The sequence below is a fragment of the Hermetia illucens genome, chromosome 4 (genome assembly GCF_905115235.1).
Source record: "Hermetia illucens chromosome 4, iHerIll2.2.curated.20191125, whole genome shotgun sequence".
Classification (NCBI taxonomy): domain Eukaryota; kingdom Metazoa; phylum Arthropoda; class Insecta; order Diptera; family Stratiomyidae; genus Hermetia; species Hermetia illucens.
The window spans coordinates 123,470,658-123,488,197 of record NC_051852.1 but is presented as its reverse complement, the minus strand read 5'-3'; the positions used below and the strand labels follow the sequence as shown (position 1 = coordinate 123,488,197).

Below are 17,540 nucleotides of genomic sequence, written 5' to 3'. Positions count from 1 at the left end.
TCTTTAAATCATACAGTTAGGGCTACATATTGTCTCTGCATCCCTTGCTTAAAACTGTTCACAATATCATCAGTAAGAGTTGCGTTTAGAAAATATATCAACCAGCATTTTTTTGTGAAAACCCATCCGTTTCATGAAACTCCCATGGAGCATTCAACACAAAGGCATGAAAGGACATTTGGAATAAAGTCGGAAAGTAAACGCCTTTCAGATTACTGACGAAAAACCCGGACTTCCAGTGCACAGGCATTCACTGGTTTAACTTATAGTGGGTTTTGCCGAGGACAAGACAGGGAAGTCAGCTCTATTACATAAGCTCAGTAGAGGCTTTATAATAAAGAAGTCACATTTTCGAGCAGAGTACGGAGATAAGACAATCAATGAATAAAGACAATACTTTAGAAATACTGACCCAAGCGAAGACGGAACCTATCCTGAACTGAAATTTAAAGGGATTAGTTAGTAGTTCCCGAAATATCGCTAACTGTATCTTACTACTAGCGAAAAGAAAAAACCGTTCAGTTATTTACACTAGTTTAAACCCTATATACACCGCAAGGACACAATTCTTAAAGGAATTTGAGACCCAAAACTTCATTTTTGGTTTGCTCCATAGATATAGCACCATTCTTCCAAGGTGTTTCCAGGCTAAGTTCCACATACACTTAGCTTCATCTTCACAGTATTCTCAGTCACACGGCTTATTCCTATAAAGTAAGCATATCTTCGCTTGATTACTATCTCACTTTATGGTCGGCCTTATACGATCAGTGCTTCATCACCCTGCCATAAGTCAAAAAGTCATCAAAAATGGAGTCATGAAATGACTGATGGACTGACGTGTTTAGCATAAACAAGACGACAAAAAACCACTTTTGTTGCATGTTTTAAAGATTCGGAAGTAATGTTTCGATTAACAGTACAATGACAACTGCACATCCCCCAACTTATCATCAGTCATGCCAATCTGACAGACTTTATTTAAATATTTAAATTTTCATCAGTCATTGCAATTAAAATACACTGAACATCAGTTTGCCATAATTTTGTCATCCAAACTGATGCCAGACTGATGAAATCCTGTCCTTTTCTTTACTAGTATACAAAGAATATTTTAATTTTTGCATTCATATTAGTAGATCTAGGAAGTGATTCCCTTCTAGAAAGCACTGCAAATGGGGATCTTTCCGACCATTCGTTAAAAGGTATTTCTAACACAAACTTCTTGAAAGTGTCCTTCACGTCTTGCATGAAATATCATTCCTTCCTCTTCAACTGTTAAAAGTAAGATATCCTTTTTTAAAACGTAAAAATGTGCACCTTTTCTTCACATTTTATCCGTTTTCGAAGGGGGGAAGAAATGATTTTTTTCCACTGAACGCAACGGCAGACACCTTCCTTCCTGCTATTTCCTTCAAAGCATTGAAATATTTTTGAAGTTGTGAAGGAGCAATCGATAATTTCTCTGACTAATTTTGACATGAATGGTAAAAGCTTTTTAACCAAGAAAAAGGAATTTGTATACCCGCCGTTGAATTTTGCAAGGACAAAAAGGAATGTAATTGGCAAACTCGAGAAGCATTCGTCAGAGTTTCACTCTGTACGGATAGTATTAAAAAAATATGTGGTCTCGCCTCATTGTTTTTAAGAACCAACTTATGTCTGAAAGGTGACCTGAGTGAACACCACAGGAATATTGCTCATAAAATCCACTCAATTGATGGCATACGCAGACGATGTTTATATTACGCCCGATCAATACCTCATGCAAAGGAAGGGGTACTAAAAACTGAAATCAGCGAAAAAACTAACGGCCGGGAGAACAGAAGGATGCAGGGACAGCCACAAGGGCTGAGCTACTCCAAAATCTGGAGGAAATGGCAAAATTAATCGTACCGATGCGTCAGCACCTAAATGCAAGTCTACTGTCACAAGAGGCCCGTCGGAAAGCGCTTCCAAACCTCTATGCTACGTAGACTCCGAAATATTAGAGTGAGGCGGCCCTTTTACTGCTTCAGTGGAATTACACTTCGGTGCCAGCGAAAACGCTTGGCGAATTTGGTGATTTTCGCCACTCGGCAATTCAACGATTTATTATAACTAATAGAACAGATAAACATCCTAACTGTAAGGAAATCAATTTGCAATTTCAAAACGTGAAATTTAAAGTAAAATGTGTAAATGGGACAAAGACAAACAATACTGTTATATTTAGAGAATGCCAGGATCTAGGGCAGGAGAGACATCGATTGCGACACGCCGTGGGTCTTCCCTCTCGATGGTGGCATGGTGCTTTTTTGTATCTTAAGTTGTGATATTGCTCCCGGCATTGACAAACGAGACTTCTTTGTGAGAGAGTCTTAAAGTTTCTGAAAAGACCCTCCCCCCCTAAAGCTCCGGAGAACGCCCTACCTAGAGGTGTACAAGCGCGCATCAGCGAGACACTTCAGTGGAGCTGCACAGAAGACCTGGTGGACTTTCACGGTCAATTTCGCCATTTTCTTTAGGATAGGTAAGTCCTCTTGATTGATTATGGTCAACGCGAATTTTCATTTGGTCATTTCACAGTCCAAAACATCATTACCAGTACGTAGAGTGATCATGAATGGAAAGGACTAGCGAACTCAATGCCGGTATGAATTGTACCAATTATTTCATAACCTATCAGCATATCTTGATCTAATTGTAAAAAAACACACAAACATAATTACACAAAAACTGGGTCCCAAGGTCAACTTTTTAGGACAGAGCGCATGAAAATCGACAACAAAGAAATCACGAAAAGAGAGGAAGAACTCAAATGGCAGCCATTTCTAAAACGTTAGATATTGTCTTCTCTTTGTAGTTAAGCCTAAAATTGATAGGCCAGTAGCTTACTCCAAACTACAATTTTATTTTATTATGTATGTACAAAGCTTTGTACTGAAGAAGTTAAGTTGCTCCCGAAATATATATATACATAATAAAATAAAATTGTAGTTTGGAGTAAGCTACTGGTCTGTCAATTTCAAATGGCAGATCATTTTTAAGGTTTTTAAGGTATACTAAGCCAACAGCGTATCCGAATGGCTCAGTGGAAAGTGGTGGCAGGGGGATTTGTATTGTCATTTGACGTCGGATGTCTGTCGACTCAGCTTTGAGTACCTGAGCGAAATCAGAGTAATAATCACGAGTGAAAGTAATGCTGACCACATTACCTCCTATAAGGTACTGTAATCCTGTGGTGTACCGTTACGGTCTTGAATGAAGTGCTCTAACGCTCTTCAAGGCCCAGATTCAATTATTATTATCAACAATAGAAAAGTAAAGAATCCAACATAAAAAAAATGCCACAAAGCTAATTGCAGAAAAATTGGTGATATGAATGTATGTGTTTGGTTTGAATGAAACAGACACAATAAAAGTCAATGAACTACCGGGAACTGAGTGATTTACATATTTCCGATAGGTGCTTTCAGCCAACGGCGAACTGTCCTTTTACTGCTTCATGCCCTCTAAAATATCTCATGCATGTCCCAGATGAAGTAGCGCTCCATAACTGGCGACCTACGAGAACTTCTCAAATTCAAAATCCTCCATGGTTCCTAGAGCTAGGCAGTTACCAAAGCAAATAAACGCCGCCTCGCGGTATTAGGAACAAAGAGTTGCGTTGAACCAGTGCCATAGCGCGCCATGACTACGTTTGCATCGAGGGTATCCCGGACCGATACACGGTTTACATCCGTTATGCAGAAGTTACGAGGTATATATGGCGGTATAGTCATTTAAGCCACGATAATGAGAACTCACTAGCTAAGATGGACCTAAACAATCTATAGTATCCGTGATTAGTGGCATGCAGGTTATTTTGTTTCGCCTTTGTCTTGCACCGAGCTGACGGGAGCCATTTGCTTAAATGCTGCAGTTCCCCTTTCGTCTCCTATCTAGCATCCATTATCCTCCCGTCAAATTTCTAAATCCCATCCTTACATCACATAATTCGATAACACTAATTGATTTCTCATTTAGAATGATAATTTTAATTTCTTTTTCGAATTTTTATCGCAAAACGTCTTATGTTCAAATTCCTCGAAAGCCCAAATTCTGTTGGAACATTATTCATTTACAATACTTAAAAATATTGACCTTTTCTTTTGTTGTTTTCCTTATAAATTGTGTAGGCTAACCATATTCACATCCATGCCAGCGAATGCATTTTGCCTAGTGAATCGTCACGGGGAATGGCGAAAAAATTATGTACTTAAGTATTGCTATGAAATAACTAAACGTATGCTATTCCTGAAATTATTGTTGGAGCGGTTGCAGTAAAGATTTCAGGCTATTGCGGATGTTTTGTGCGGGAAACCGAGATAGCCGTACGTCATGTTCCCACAATTATTGACGACGGAAAGGAACATGCTGGGGGTGTGTCACCTTATAGTTCCTTTCATTCCACAGGTCGTAGAAGGAGCACGGTACTCGTTTTATCCTGAACTTGTTTTCGATTGATAGTTTGGCTTCTTGTTTATGTTCAAATTGTTTATCGTATGATCATTCAAAATTTGAAAGGGGTTTAACTCTCTTTGCTGATGCAATTAACACTTTGCCTGTATGAATCGTATATGCTGCTGTGATGAAAGTCTCTTCTCAGACGATGGCGCCGTATATGCTGCGGCGCATTCCTATGCGTATGGATAGCGAACGCTTTCTTCACAGCAGGCATTTGTGTTTTTGCCCTGACGTGGCAGGGACTTGCGAAATTACAAAACAGCAACCCATGTAATTGAAAAAATGTATTAAAGTAATGCATATTTGATAATACATTCATACCAACTTAAAACGAAACCACTACAAAGTGAGGCTACGCTTATCCCGTTCGCAATCAATTTGAATCTTATATGAATTACACACATTATATGTATGATTGCAATAGTCATGAATTTTGATCTGATGGTTAGAGCTCTGGAGAGTTTAATATTTTACTTAATTCCTCCCGACTCCCGCTGAACTCACACTAATCAAGACCATTTCTATTGTTATGGCCTGAGGACCCCAAGAAAGGGAGAAAATCCAAAAGACCGCCTAAAAATCTCCTGCAGGAGAGACGTAGACTGAGGATGTGACTCTTAATCACCGCGTTAGGATTTCGCGCAATCGAGTCGGTATTTTTTTCTTGTTTCTCCATTTTCGCTTTGCGTTCGCTGTATTTCAACTTCCCGCGATATTCCTATTTGTTTTTCTCAGATTCTAGTGCAGTCCCACACATCGAATTAAAAGACATTAAAGAATCGTTACTTTCGGTCAGGTTGCTCCCAGGGCAGAGGTGAGGCAACGTCTGATGAGTTGCCTCTGCCCTGGACGAAACCGTCAGTCAGCTTTTTCATTCTTTTTTTGAAAACTTGGGTTTAACTCAAAAAAGAGGAGTCCGTGGACTACGAAAGAGAAAGTAAGTTGTTCGACTTGGGTCCGGTTCATCACCAAGTGGGTGCGGACTTAGGACTCCAAGCATCCTCAACAAAAAAATGTAAGCGGTGCTTAAAAGCCAAAAGGGACCTCTCCCCACATTCGCTAGCCTTCCATTATTTGTTATTTATTTTCACAGGCTATGTCACCATTTCTTTAGGTTTCTTAGGTAGGTCTGGCTTAACTTTGACTTTAACTTTAACTTTGATCAATTAGGATGGTCTCCTAACATTCGCACAATCTACCAGTTATGCTGAAATTTCGTAGGCTAACACACAGATGGCACTATTGGTATTAAATCTATATAGTTTTTAGTTAACCCTAACCTTCAAAAGACACCTGTGCAAATTTAGCAACTGTCAGACTATTAGTTTGTGGGATAGAACATTTTAAGTGAAGCAACTTTTGTTAGTTTGAAGAAAATGGATAGAAAGAAATTTCGTATGTAAATACAGCATTGCTTTTTGGAAGAAAAATACGGTTGAAACCAACGCTTGGCTTGATAAACAATATGACATTCGGACTTTGCACCAGCAAAATCACCCGTTAAGAACTGGTTTGCTTGCTTAAAGAGAGCGAAATTAGCACCGAGGACGATGCACCCAGTGGACGCCCCAAAGAAACTGATGAAAACATTGAAAAAGTCCACAAAATAATTTTGGATGACCGGAAAGTGAAGTGAAGCTCTAAAGATATCAAAGGAAAATGTTGGCCATATCGTCAATGAATGTTTCGGTATGCGAAGACTCGTGAAGTGGGTGCCGCGCGAGCTCTCACAATCGACTAAAAACGACAACGAGTTGACTGTTCCGAACAGTGTTTGAAGCTTTTCCTCTATAAAAATCCGAATTTATACATGGATATGTGACAATGGACAAAACATGGCCCTATTTTATCACACCAGAATCAAAACAATCACAATCTGAGTGGACTGCACGTGTTGAACCAACTTTAGAGCGTGTAAAGACGCAACAGTTGACTGGCTAAGTAAGCTATGGCATCACTATTTCATATAATATTCATCGACTATCTTGAGGAGGGAAAAACCATCAACAGCAACTATTACATAACGTTATTGGAACTTTTTAAGAATGAAATCGCCGGAAAACAGCCCCATTTGAAGAAAAAGAAAGTGCAGGTGCATCAAGACGATGCACCGTGTAACAAACTAACAAAATGACGGCAACATTGCATGAATTGGATTTCAAATTGCTTCCGCATCCACCGTATTCAGCAGATTTGGCCCCCAGCTCGCTGGAAAGAAATTTAGTGTAGTTGAAGAGGTAAGGCAAATCGTACTATAAAATGGTATCAAAAAATTATATGACCGCTATAATCCATGTATCGCCCTCGAAGGCATATATACCTGGCGTACCACGACGTAAGTGACAAATGCAGAGCTGCATGCGGTCAGCGCGTGTCATGGGTTGCAGATAATGACATGACCCACCGCGTCAGCTACGAATATCACAAGCTAATCTTGTAAATAAGTAGATGTGAGCAAGCAGAACGTTTCCATTTGTGTTTGTCTTCCTAAACCCTTTCCTCCTTCCTGGAGAAGTAAACCTCCTTAAAAAATCTGTAATCCGATGTGAAGGAATCGACGCGCCTGTCGGATGAATTTCAGTGACGTTACACTGCGGCTTCCCACCATGGGGCATTGTAACATTGGGGCTCTGTTGCAAGGCTGACTGCTTCCTCACTACTCTTGGGAAAGAAATTGGGGATAGTATTTCAAATTGTGTTCATGGGACCCCAGGGACGCGAAGACAGTACCTAATCGAGCCTATTACTGTATCACGGATTTGAAACGGAATCCATCAGGGTACAGATGTCGACTCCATGACGCCTTCATAGCCCGCTTTCGGGATCTAAGTCATGTTACGGAGCAGAACGTCGTCAATCAATACCGGATGATAGTGAAAAGCAATGGAGGTACCCTACTAACTAGGCAAAAAAAAAATTCCACGAAGTTTCACTTGAGCTCGGTATGGAGTCTTTCCCAAATCGGACTGAACAAAGCAGCAATTCGAATACTCCACCTATAAGGCACTCCATGAACCCAGTAATCTTGGAGTGAATAACATAAGTAATCGCAGGAGGACTTTACCGTTCTGGGTGTTTCGACTCAACAAAGAGGTGAAAAGTTGAGAAAGGCGATTGGCGGTGTAACGCAAGCACTTTTTGAGATTCCATCACCAAGAGTACCCAGATGTGTTGCGAACATCAATGGAAACTACCCCCTGCCCAATGAGATGCCAATCGAGGAAATCCTTGAGATGCTGAAGCAGAAATTTGCGGTATACTCCAATCGCATCAGTAGGTATCAAAAAAGCTTTCAGCGAAAGACATACGGCACTTTCTTCTTCCAGAAACAAAGAAGATTGTATAAAAATCTCACAAACTCAAGCCAGGAAAGTGACCTCGATCTGGATAAGGCAGCAGACTTCTGAAGAAGTATTTTGAGCGAAGTCAGCCTTTGCCATTTAGAAGCAGCGTGGCTCCCCGTCCATGCGAACCCATCCCCGAAATGACCGTGCCTGATATAACTGAGGTGGACGTAGAAGCAGCCCTTAATAAGGCAGATAATTGGAAGGCGCCAGGAGCTGATAAGATTCACAACTTCTGAATGAAGCTGTTCAAGAACACTCACAGGTTATTAGCAAATCATTTTAATCAGATGATTGCTGACCCTAAAGTATTTCCACAGTTTTTCACCTAGGGGATAACTTCTATCATCTCAAAGAACAGGGCCCCTCTTGCCCTTCAAAATGTCGAACAATTACTTCTCTTCCTAACATTCCTAACATCTCAAAACATCTTGATGTTCACAAATTGATACAACAGCTTATATAATCGGTACGGTGGCTGTAAAGCAGGGTGTTCACCAAAAACGAAAAATCTCGATAGCCTACACCGATTATAAATCAGCTTTTGACTCCATATCGCATTCGTGGTTACTACAAGTATTACGCTTATACAAAATCAACCCGAATGTGGTTCTTCTTCTGAGAACAGTGACGACGAATTGGAGCACGGAGTGTGACATTTTCCAAGGCGACTTTCTAAGCCCACTGTGGTTCTGTTTAGCTTTGAATCTGTTATCTCATCTTCTGCGTGAAATCAAATATGGATTCCAAGCTAAACATGGCATATTGTCGAAATGTATATTAAGTCATTTAAGGTGTATTGATGACATCAAATTCATCACCATCACCATGGACCAAGTCAGCAGGGATATTGGCATGCAGTTGGGTTTGGAGAAATGTCGCATAAAACAATTGTTCGGGGAAAACACACCGACAACAATAACATCCGAATTGAGGGTATGCTTTCGGACGACGTCTACAAATACCTCGGCATATTCCAAGCTACAACACCTGTTGTGGCAATAGTAAAATCTAATTTGAAATAATAAAAAACTTGTTGTTTCTTTTTCGTTGGTGTGAATATTTATTCTTGCAAATACCGAGATTTCGGGAACCACTTATTTCCTTCAATACAAGCTAACAAAAGATGAAGGGAACAAGTGGTTCCCGAAATATCGGTTTTTGCAAGAATTCACACCAACGAAAAAGAAACAACAAGTTTTTTATTATTCAAATAATTAATCGTTGGAAACACCGCATAATTTCACTCAAAGTAAAATCTAAGTTGCTGGAGGAATTTGAACGAACACCTTCGCATTCCCGTCCTATATATTTTCGGTGTAATACAGTGGAGTAATACGGATTTAGAATCTGAATCTGTCAATACACGGGTAAGGGTAGTTCCTGCAAACAACAACGTGCACAATAGAGCTGCCGAGAAATTGAGGATCACCATCCCACGTCATCAGGGTGGAAGGTGGGTACCTGTTTTTTAAACATTGCACTACAATCAAGTGCATTCTCTTCGTGAGTTTTTCTTCGAGAAACAATCCTCTAGCCAAATACATCAGGCTATCGTCATGGCAGATAATAAATTATCTCCTTTGAAATTGAAAAGCAGAGAATGAGAACCCATGTCGAATGTTACTTCAATCCAAGAGAAGATCGACATGTCGAAAGAGAGAGAGATCATATAAAAAATTTGTTGTTGCCAGTCATTGAGATCGAACCCTCCAACAAAACGTTATCTAATGGTGTACTTTTCTATGAGACCGAAGCATTCCTAACTTCAATTCAAGATGCTTCGGTCCAAACAAAAATTCATGACTCGTCAATCACTAACTCCAGTTGTAGGTTATGCAATTGTGAAGAGGGGACCGTCCAGCACATAACATCCGCGTACAAGATGTTGAGCAGTACCGAGTACACCAATCGTCATAACTCCGTCTGCAAGATTTTCCATCAAAACCTTGCGTTGAAGTATAACTTAGTGGCAACTTACCATCCTTACTGTAAGTATACTCCGCAGAGAATCTTGGAAAATGATCGGGTCAAACTACTGTGGAATCACACTATTGGGGCCGACCACAGTGTTAATCAGAACAGACCCGATCTAGTTCTGCTTCTCAAGGAAGAACGAGCGTGCTTTATAATCGATGTAGCCACACCGTTGGATCGAAACACTGTAGAAAAACAGCAAGAAAAATTCCGGAACTATGGCTCCTTTGCGGACGATATGAAGCAGACTTGGAGACTACAAAAGATCGAAGTAGTCCCAGTGGTAACTTCAGCGATGGGCTTAGTCCCGCAGAATTTAGATAAAGCGGTGAAAACGCCTTTGAATGTTGCCTTCAGCCCGTCCTTAGGTTGGTCGCCCCTCGGTCCGGTTGGCCGGGAAGAAGGTCCGTGGGCTTTTTGAACTATATATATATATATATTGAAAAATAAAATCAAAAAAAATTTTCTATGTTAGCCTAAGAACTTTCCAGCCTGACAATAGGTCATTACATGTCAAATCGATGGAAAACTACCCAAAGGCCAACCGAAGCAGCGAAGACTTGATGTGTTGGCTGGTGATTCAGATACCTTTCGACTTCAGAGAAAGTGGCGAACTCGATCTAGGCGAGCCGAACCTGCTTCCAAACAGAACAAAGGTTTAAGAAAAAAATAGGATAATAGCACCAGCTTATGAATTATATCGCAGAATCCAAATGTGTAGAGCAACTAAATTCTGAAGATCTGGCTTAGGTGGTTGGCAGATAAAATGTTGAAATTTGAAGTCAAGCCAGGTACACGTCAATTGCAAATATGGTGCGAATATCACATTCTAGAAAATGTAGTTTGCACAATTTTAGAAGCAACCACCGAACTTAAAATAAAATTAAATCAAAATACCCCAGATTACCCCATAAATTAGAAGTCAGCATATTTGCAGGTTCCTTGTGCTTTACATGAGGGAATAAAGAATCATTCACAAAAATATCAAATGAACCGATCATTGCTGAAGTTAGTGGAACTAGATGCATAGAATTATAAAACAAAATAGAAAAAACTCGTGGTTAGCGAATTAGATACTTCGATTGTGATAGATATTTTAATGGAAAATGATAGCAAAAGGCTAAGGCCAGACTTAATAGAGACCTAGTTTCATACAACACATCTGATGAAGTAGTGGAGCAATATTCGAAGGAAAAGCGGGGGTCAAAAAAATGGTCACTCACTACTAAACTGTACCTGTTGCTCTACATTTTCCCCTCCCGGGTGAATCAGGTGTAGCATAGAAAATAATTCAATCATAATTGAAACTCCCAATAGAGCGATCCAAGTTTTTTCTTTCATTTCCATTTCAACTAATGGCATCGACCTGATAAAAAAGGCCTAATTTGAATAATTTGGAATAAATTCACAAAGCCAATACGCCCGTATAATAAATTCCAGCATACCACACAGGTACCATACTGAAATTCCAACAAATACTCAATTCTGAATGGGACACAAAACCTATTATCAGCCAGTCGAGCAGAACTTGTTGGCTGAGGTAAAAGCAAGTGGGGCCAACGTTACAGCTACATAAGAGCCAGGAATGAAGAATAAGGTAAAGAAAAATTGCCAGAAATATGTGATTGTCAACGAAATCTCATGAAGCTCCGCTAATAAATTTTATTATACCATACTCTGCCACTCACGCCTTCAGCCATAGCATTGTTCGGTGCCTACATAGCAATTCGCGACGTATCTAAGTATCTTTTCAGTTAAAGATATCAACTTGTTGTCACCGTACATTATGTTTATTGTAACATACTATATAGTGTGTGGAATGCATAACGGACGAATCAGGTTAATGATGTTCCAAAGATTGCGGTCAAATTGGAGAAATTTTTTTTCGCAAACTCCTCCAATAAGAAGATTTTGTCGTATCTGAGGAAAAGTGTAAAGAAAATGTAAAGTGTAACAAACTGTAATGCAGTAAACAAACTGGGATCTATGTAATTTGATTACAACTCTCTGTGGAAGACTCGGCAGAATAGGTTGTTTCGTAACGGAATCGATGCCTTCTGAAGAAGGCAATTTGTCCAATGATGTCTTGTTTACAGTTTCTTCGGAATGCATACACAGTTTTCTTTACCTTGTTGTAGTCTGGTTTTCCCCAGTCCATGTTCCAGAGCAAAAACGTTTACAAGCCAATGTAGTTGTAAATTCCAACTTGATTTTAAAAGAACCTGTTGTCAGGTCTGGGACATAATCAACAGAACAACGCAGAATCTAAGACGGTCCCTTGTGGCACGCCAGATAAATCCAAAAACCCTTACGTGGAAAGCACGAATCGCTCGTAATCACACTAATTGCAAATGATTACGTTAAGCTGATTTTAATCGCTTACCGTCCCGAAATCACAAAACCTATACCTGCCACCAGACAAGTCTGATGGAAAGCCGAAAGAAGAGCGGCCGTCATCAGGTGTATCTATAGAACCATAAAACACTCTCGCAGACATACACGCCCGATATCGTATTCATATATCGACTTTAGAATTTCATACGCGCGGTTTCCCACAAAGGCAAACACATGTTAACACGTGTCACTTTACCTAGTACTGGAGACCAACAGGTATATTTAAAGGTTAAGGTAAACCCAGGCTTAAGGTGCACAACATTCCAGGTCCTAGGGTCAGTGGTCGCAGGCGCATCCCTAACCGAGGTATCTGAACCCAATAGGGACAAATTAAGCAAATCGATTGTTTATACCGTGCGAGTGTTTGATATTAAAATCTCAAACGAAAATCTTTTAAATGTGGTGGAAAATGGGGTCTGAAGAGAGAGTTTCCATCTGAGACTCTACTGTAAATTGTGTTGTGTTTCGAGAAGCAACACCAGCAAAAAGAGCAACAAACTTGATGTCCGGTTCCGTTCTGTTTTGTTGATGCATTCAAGCGCGTAGGCAAAGTTTTAGGCAATCGACGTAAAATATTCTTTCCTCCAAAAAACCACACCACATCGCGAAGAAAAACCATAATAAACGATGGAAGAAATTTTGGATAATTTAATTCAATTCTTACACAGAATTTAGAAGCTCCGCCGCTGGTTGTAGAATAATTTAAAGTTTTTCACACTTGGCCTGGCTCTTAGGATCGCCGCTCCTTTGCTCTCGTCGGATGAGTGATTGCACAGAATTACTTACGAATATATCACAATATTATTCCAATTTTTTAGATAAAACACTAGCACTTGGCGGAAAATTTCAACAATTTTGATGTCAAATACTTCAAGCACTGCCTGCAAATTCAACGTGTCTTTTTTGCACAGAAACTCTTGACCAGGGCAAGGGATCGTAGGCCGGCCTCAATCCCTAACAGACGAAATATAACCTTAGTACCGTTTATCGGTTGTTCTCGGAACAGATTATCAATGAGAAAATCGAATTGCGGGAAAACTAGTTCGATTAGATTTTTCAAGCAAGATCACTTGGAAACAACAACAAGAATTGATCTCTTCAGTACTTCTCCCTCAAACCCGGACGAATCAATTTCGTGAAAACTGATTTTCCGCGTCTAGCTCGAATCCTCCCGATATTTGAGTAAGTCCACCAAATCGGGAAATTTGGCAGGTGGAAAATCCGCTGCAGCGAATATCAAAACGCAATCAATATCTAACAACCGATTAAGGGGTTTCAGTTCTTTTCGACGGTATGTCGCGGACAGATAGTGAAACGACGACTGACGGTAAATAGCCATTCAAGTAATTTTCTCAGTCAACCATTTCATTCCCACATTCTATATCTATCCACTACACCATTGGCAACGTGATCCGGCCAGGTGAGATAATCAACTCCGGTAAAGGTAAGGGCAATACATACGCGCAAACGAGTTTACTGATATACGAAACCCCGAGCTGTGGTGTACATCGACTACACTTACCGTAACGAACACACTCAAAATCTCACCTGGCCTGTTGAATACGGTAGCACAGATCGACGCTCTCTATCTTGCCTACAGGGTATGACCATTTGAACCACCATCTCCTCTACACTCATTCAGTAATGTCCGTTGCAATTGTCATTTATATTATTATTATTTTTGTTGTTGCTAATGAAGCGGTTGTTGGCGAGGGGCTCATATCAGGCTGTATAGTTGACTGTATTTATGAAAGGTATACCTATATTAGTAGAGCCACTGTATGGTGTGTTGCTGACAGTATGATATGTTAGGTGCAACTAGATGAGTAGCAAAATCAGCTAGAATGACAGCGAGGTGAATTGAGCGTAACCTGACTCCAAGTGAAGCATACAATATGCTTTTCGTCCCCTGAATTCATTTAGAAAAGATCGACTAGGAACACTTCTCGTCTCGGTTAGATGCAACCCTGCTCAAGTTTCCAAAGTAATCCCTCCTTTAAGTAGAGCACTTGACCCTATGCCATGGCTCACTCTTCAGGTGAGAATTTGGGAAGACGTTACACCAAATTCACCTTGCTCTGCTCACCATAACAAATTTAGCTACAGTGTCTAGCAAATTTGTTGCTGAACTTTTTGTAACTAAAGTGTAGTATTTCAAACAAGCAAAAGCAGATTGAGAGGATTTTGTTTATTAATTGATTTAGAACTTCGGATCTATTTCATTTTATGTCATTCAAGCCTGATAATAGCTGGTTCCAAGCCCAGGTAAAGGAGGAGGATTTTAGGCAACGCACTTTGTACTATCCTCAGTAAAACAAAAATAAAGTGCTGAGATCAGAGAAAGAGATAAATCAAGTGTAATTGGAGTTATTCCTCTATGCCAAATCCTACCTGATTTCTGTTTTTGACAGGTCCCACGACAGGCCGACCAAGGAAATGCATCCAATGTCGTTAAAAACAAAATGGTCGTATTGAGTCCTAAACCTCGCAAAAATGCTAGGACGTTCACCTCAGTCGATGCTGCAGGACGAGCCCCGGTCCTGTCGCGAAATGAGCAAGTGTTAGATACCTGGGTGTGCGTCTCCAATTTAACGAGCACATTAAAGTCGCGCTAGAAAACGCTCGCAAGGCATTCATGTCTCTTCGAAGACTCTTTTATGCTCCAAATCATGACCGAAATTTTACTTTGGTTAGACCAGTGCTCACCTTCGAGTGTCCTATCTGGTTTAATTTGAGTGCTAACCAAATGGAGAAAATCTTTGAAAGGAAATGTCTGCGTGCTTACACAAGGACTGCTTCATCAAACTATAAATATTAGGTAACTAATGAGGAGATGTATACAGTTGCTGCTGTGCCGAAAATCGACACAGTTATCGTCAGATTGAATCGGAATCATATAGTGTGATTCATTTCGCATGGCGAGAACGCTTGGGTTTCGCAGCCGTTCTATCCAAATGATGGATATTTCGAGAAAACACTCACGACAGGCTTCCTTCCTCCCGAAGCGTTCGTGTATCTTGACAGGAATGGTCTAATTCTTGATTCTGTCGGTGATCCGGTTATGTATCATATACATAGGCGGGCCACGGACAAAAGGATAGAATATCTCCCGAACTTGACTGTGGGGCTCCGGAATTCGGCTGGAGATACTCCAGAGCAAGAGTAATTGATATTAAGCATGTTGAAAAGGAGAAATCCTGGTACTGGTGGCTGCGAGATGCCGATTAGCGACGGCCGTGCTGTTCTGTCATTTGTGTTTTGGTGGGACTTTGTAAATATGTACATGCTTTTGCCTTCAGTTGCAATATATAGTTACATATTTTATTATTCTTTGTCTCTTTGTTAATATTACAACTATTGAATTACTTTTTCTTCCTATGGATATTATTATTGTAAAGAAAAAAAACAGAAAAAAAACAAAAAAAAAAACAGAAAAAAAATATATAAAGCGAAAAGAAAAACAGAAAAACAAATACAAATTTTTGACTAAAAAGTAAAAAAGAAATAACAATAAAAAAGAAAAGCGAAAGTAAAAATTATTTTTTCATTTTAATTTAAATTGTCTGTTGTCTTATTTGCCTTATGGAGGTCATCCTGTGTTAAAGCCGTTTTTTTTAGATTTTTTTTTGTGGAGAACTGGATAAAAATACAAATACGAATTTTTCATCATATATTTATTAATATCTTGAGCATGCGCACCAATTCCAGCCTAATAGCTTAGCTTATTATTGAAATACAAAGCAACTTATATACCCATCTCCAAAAAAACTGTTTTTCTGCTGCCACGCTAGGCCCTCTAGCGTCGCGTGGCATGGATCATCTTTGCAGACTTAACCACAGTCCGCAAACTAGGATTATCAAAAAATATGGAAAGCTAAATGTTTGGTGCTTTGTTAAACGTAGAAATATGTTCTGAATAAGTCGTGAAAATTTGAAAGAATTTCGTTGAATAAATTTTGGGCAGTGGGAGAAGCAGATTTCAACATGCAGTTTCGAGAAAAAAGCATTTAAAAAGTAGAATGCAATTTTTAACCAAAAAATCTTAACTAACCATTAATCTGCTATCTTAGTCTATAAATTTTAGGTTTCTTGAATGTATAACCTCAGCTTTAATTCTTATGATTTTAGGGAAGTCATTTCGATAGGCGCTTTATTAAAGAGATCAACATAAATCTGACATGTGACATTTTACCTGTTTAACACTCTAATTTCCGAACGACTCCGAACATCAAAAAATCACTTTGCCCACAGATTCTATACTATATCTAGATACAATTGATGCCAAAAAAATCGATTCCTCGGATCCGACACACGGGATGAGCCCCTTAAGAGCAAATAAAGTAATTTTATAATAACTTTAAGTCTAAATTATTTTTTTTTTGAGTTACTTTAAAAACATTTTTGTATTAATTTTGAATAAATTATTGATTAGATTAAATAAACAGTTTTAATTATGATAGCTTTAAGAACAATAATTGAAGTTAAAAGTATCTTCTCAAGCGATTAAACATTAATTATTACTCTTATATTCCTTTTCCTGTGTCCGAATAGCTCAGTGGTTAGAGCACTGGGTTGTTATACGGAAGGCCGCGGTTCAAATCTCGCTGGTGGCAGTGGGATTTGTATCGTGACTTAACGTCGGATACCAGTCGACTCAGCTGTGAATGAGTACCTGAGTCAAATCAGGGTAATAATCTCGGGCGAGCGCAATGCTGACCACATTGCCTCCTAGTGTACCGTTACGGTCTTGAATGAAGTGCTCTAACACACTCCAAGGCCCTGATCCAATATGGATTGTTGCGCCAACGATTATTATTATTATATTCCTTTATTTCCCACTAAGGCCAAGAGAATTTTGTCGGATTATTGACCATTTCCCGACAACTTATCGTAAAATTAGATTTTGGTTCCTTACTGTTTCTCTTCTCTGTCTGTAAACTGTTATCAAAAAATTTCGAGAGCCCACAGTGGCCATTAGATTTAAGTTATTTTTGTTAGTTTAAAAGATTGTTTCATTGTTCATTTTTCCAATCAATATATTATTGTTACCTATTTCTCCCTCTCCTTACCTCTCTCGTCAGAACTTAAGTAAATCAGTCCGAACAAATGAAATACGTAGTGGTCAAAGGGTAGTAGATCCAAACGTGGATTGGTTGGCCTGCCGAGCTAACACCAACAGCTCTACTACCAAATCCACGTGGTGACCGCTGGAAGCTCTTTCTTACCGAAAAGCTGCAGACGGAGAAGGATGAAGGCGAGTCTCACGCGACTGAAAACGGAAGAAAATGGCTAACAACCCTACACGGAAAACAGCTTATTACGCAGCTACAAAAGGAA

The 17,540-nt window shown here is 39.6% G+C and overlaps 1 protein-coding gene across 2 annotated transcripts in view; it reads right to left on the bottom strand.

The window, feature by feature from the left end:
• Positions 1–13,533, bottom strand: part of LOC119654801 (RNA-binding protein fusilli) — a 307,177-nt gene extending 293,644 nt beyond the window's left edge. For both annotated transcript variants that reach the window (XM_038060355.1, XM_038060354.1), the window contains exon 1: positions 12,868–13,533. The gene's annotated coding sequence lies outside the window, so the exon portion shown is untranslated. The remainder of the gene's footprint in view (positions 1–12,867) is intronic.
• Positions 13,534–17,540: the final 4,007 nt, after the last annotated feature.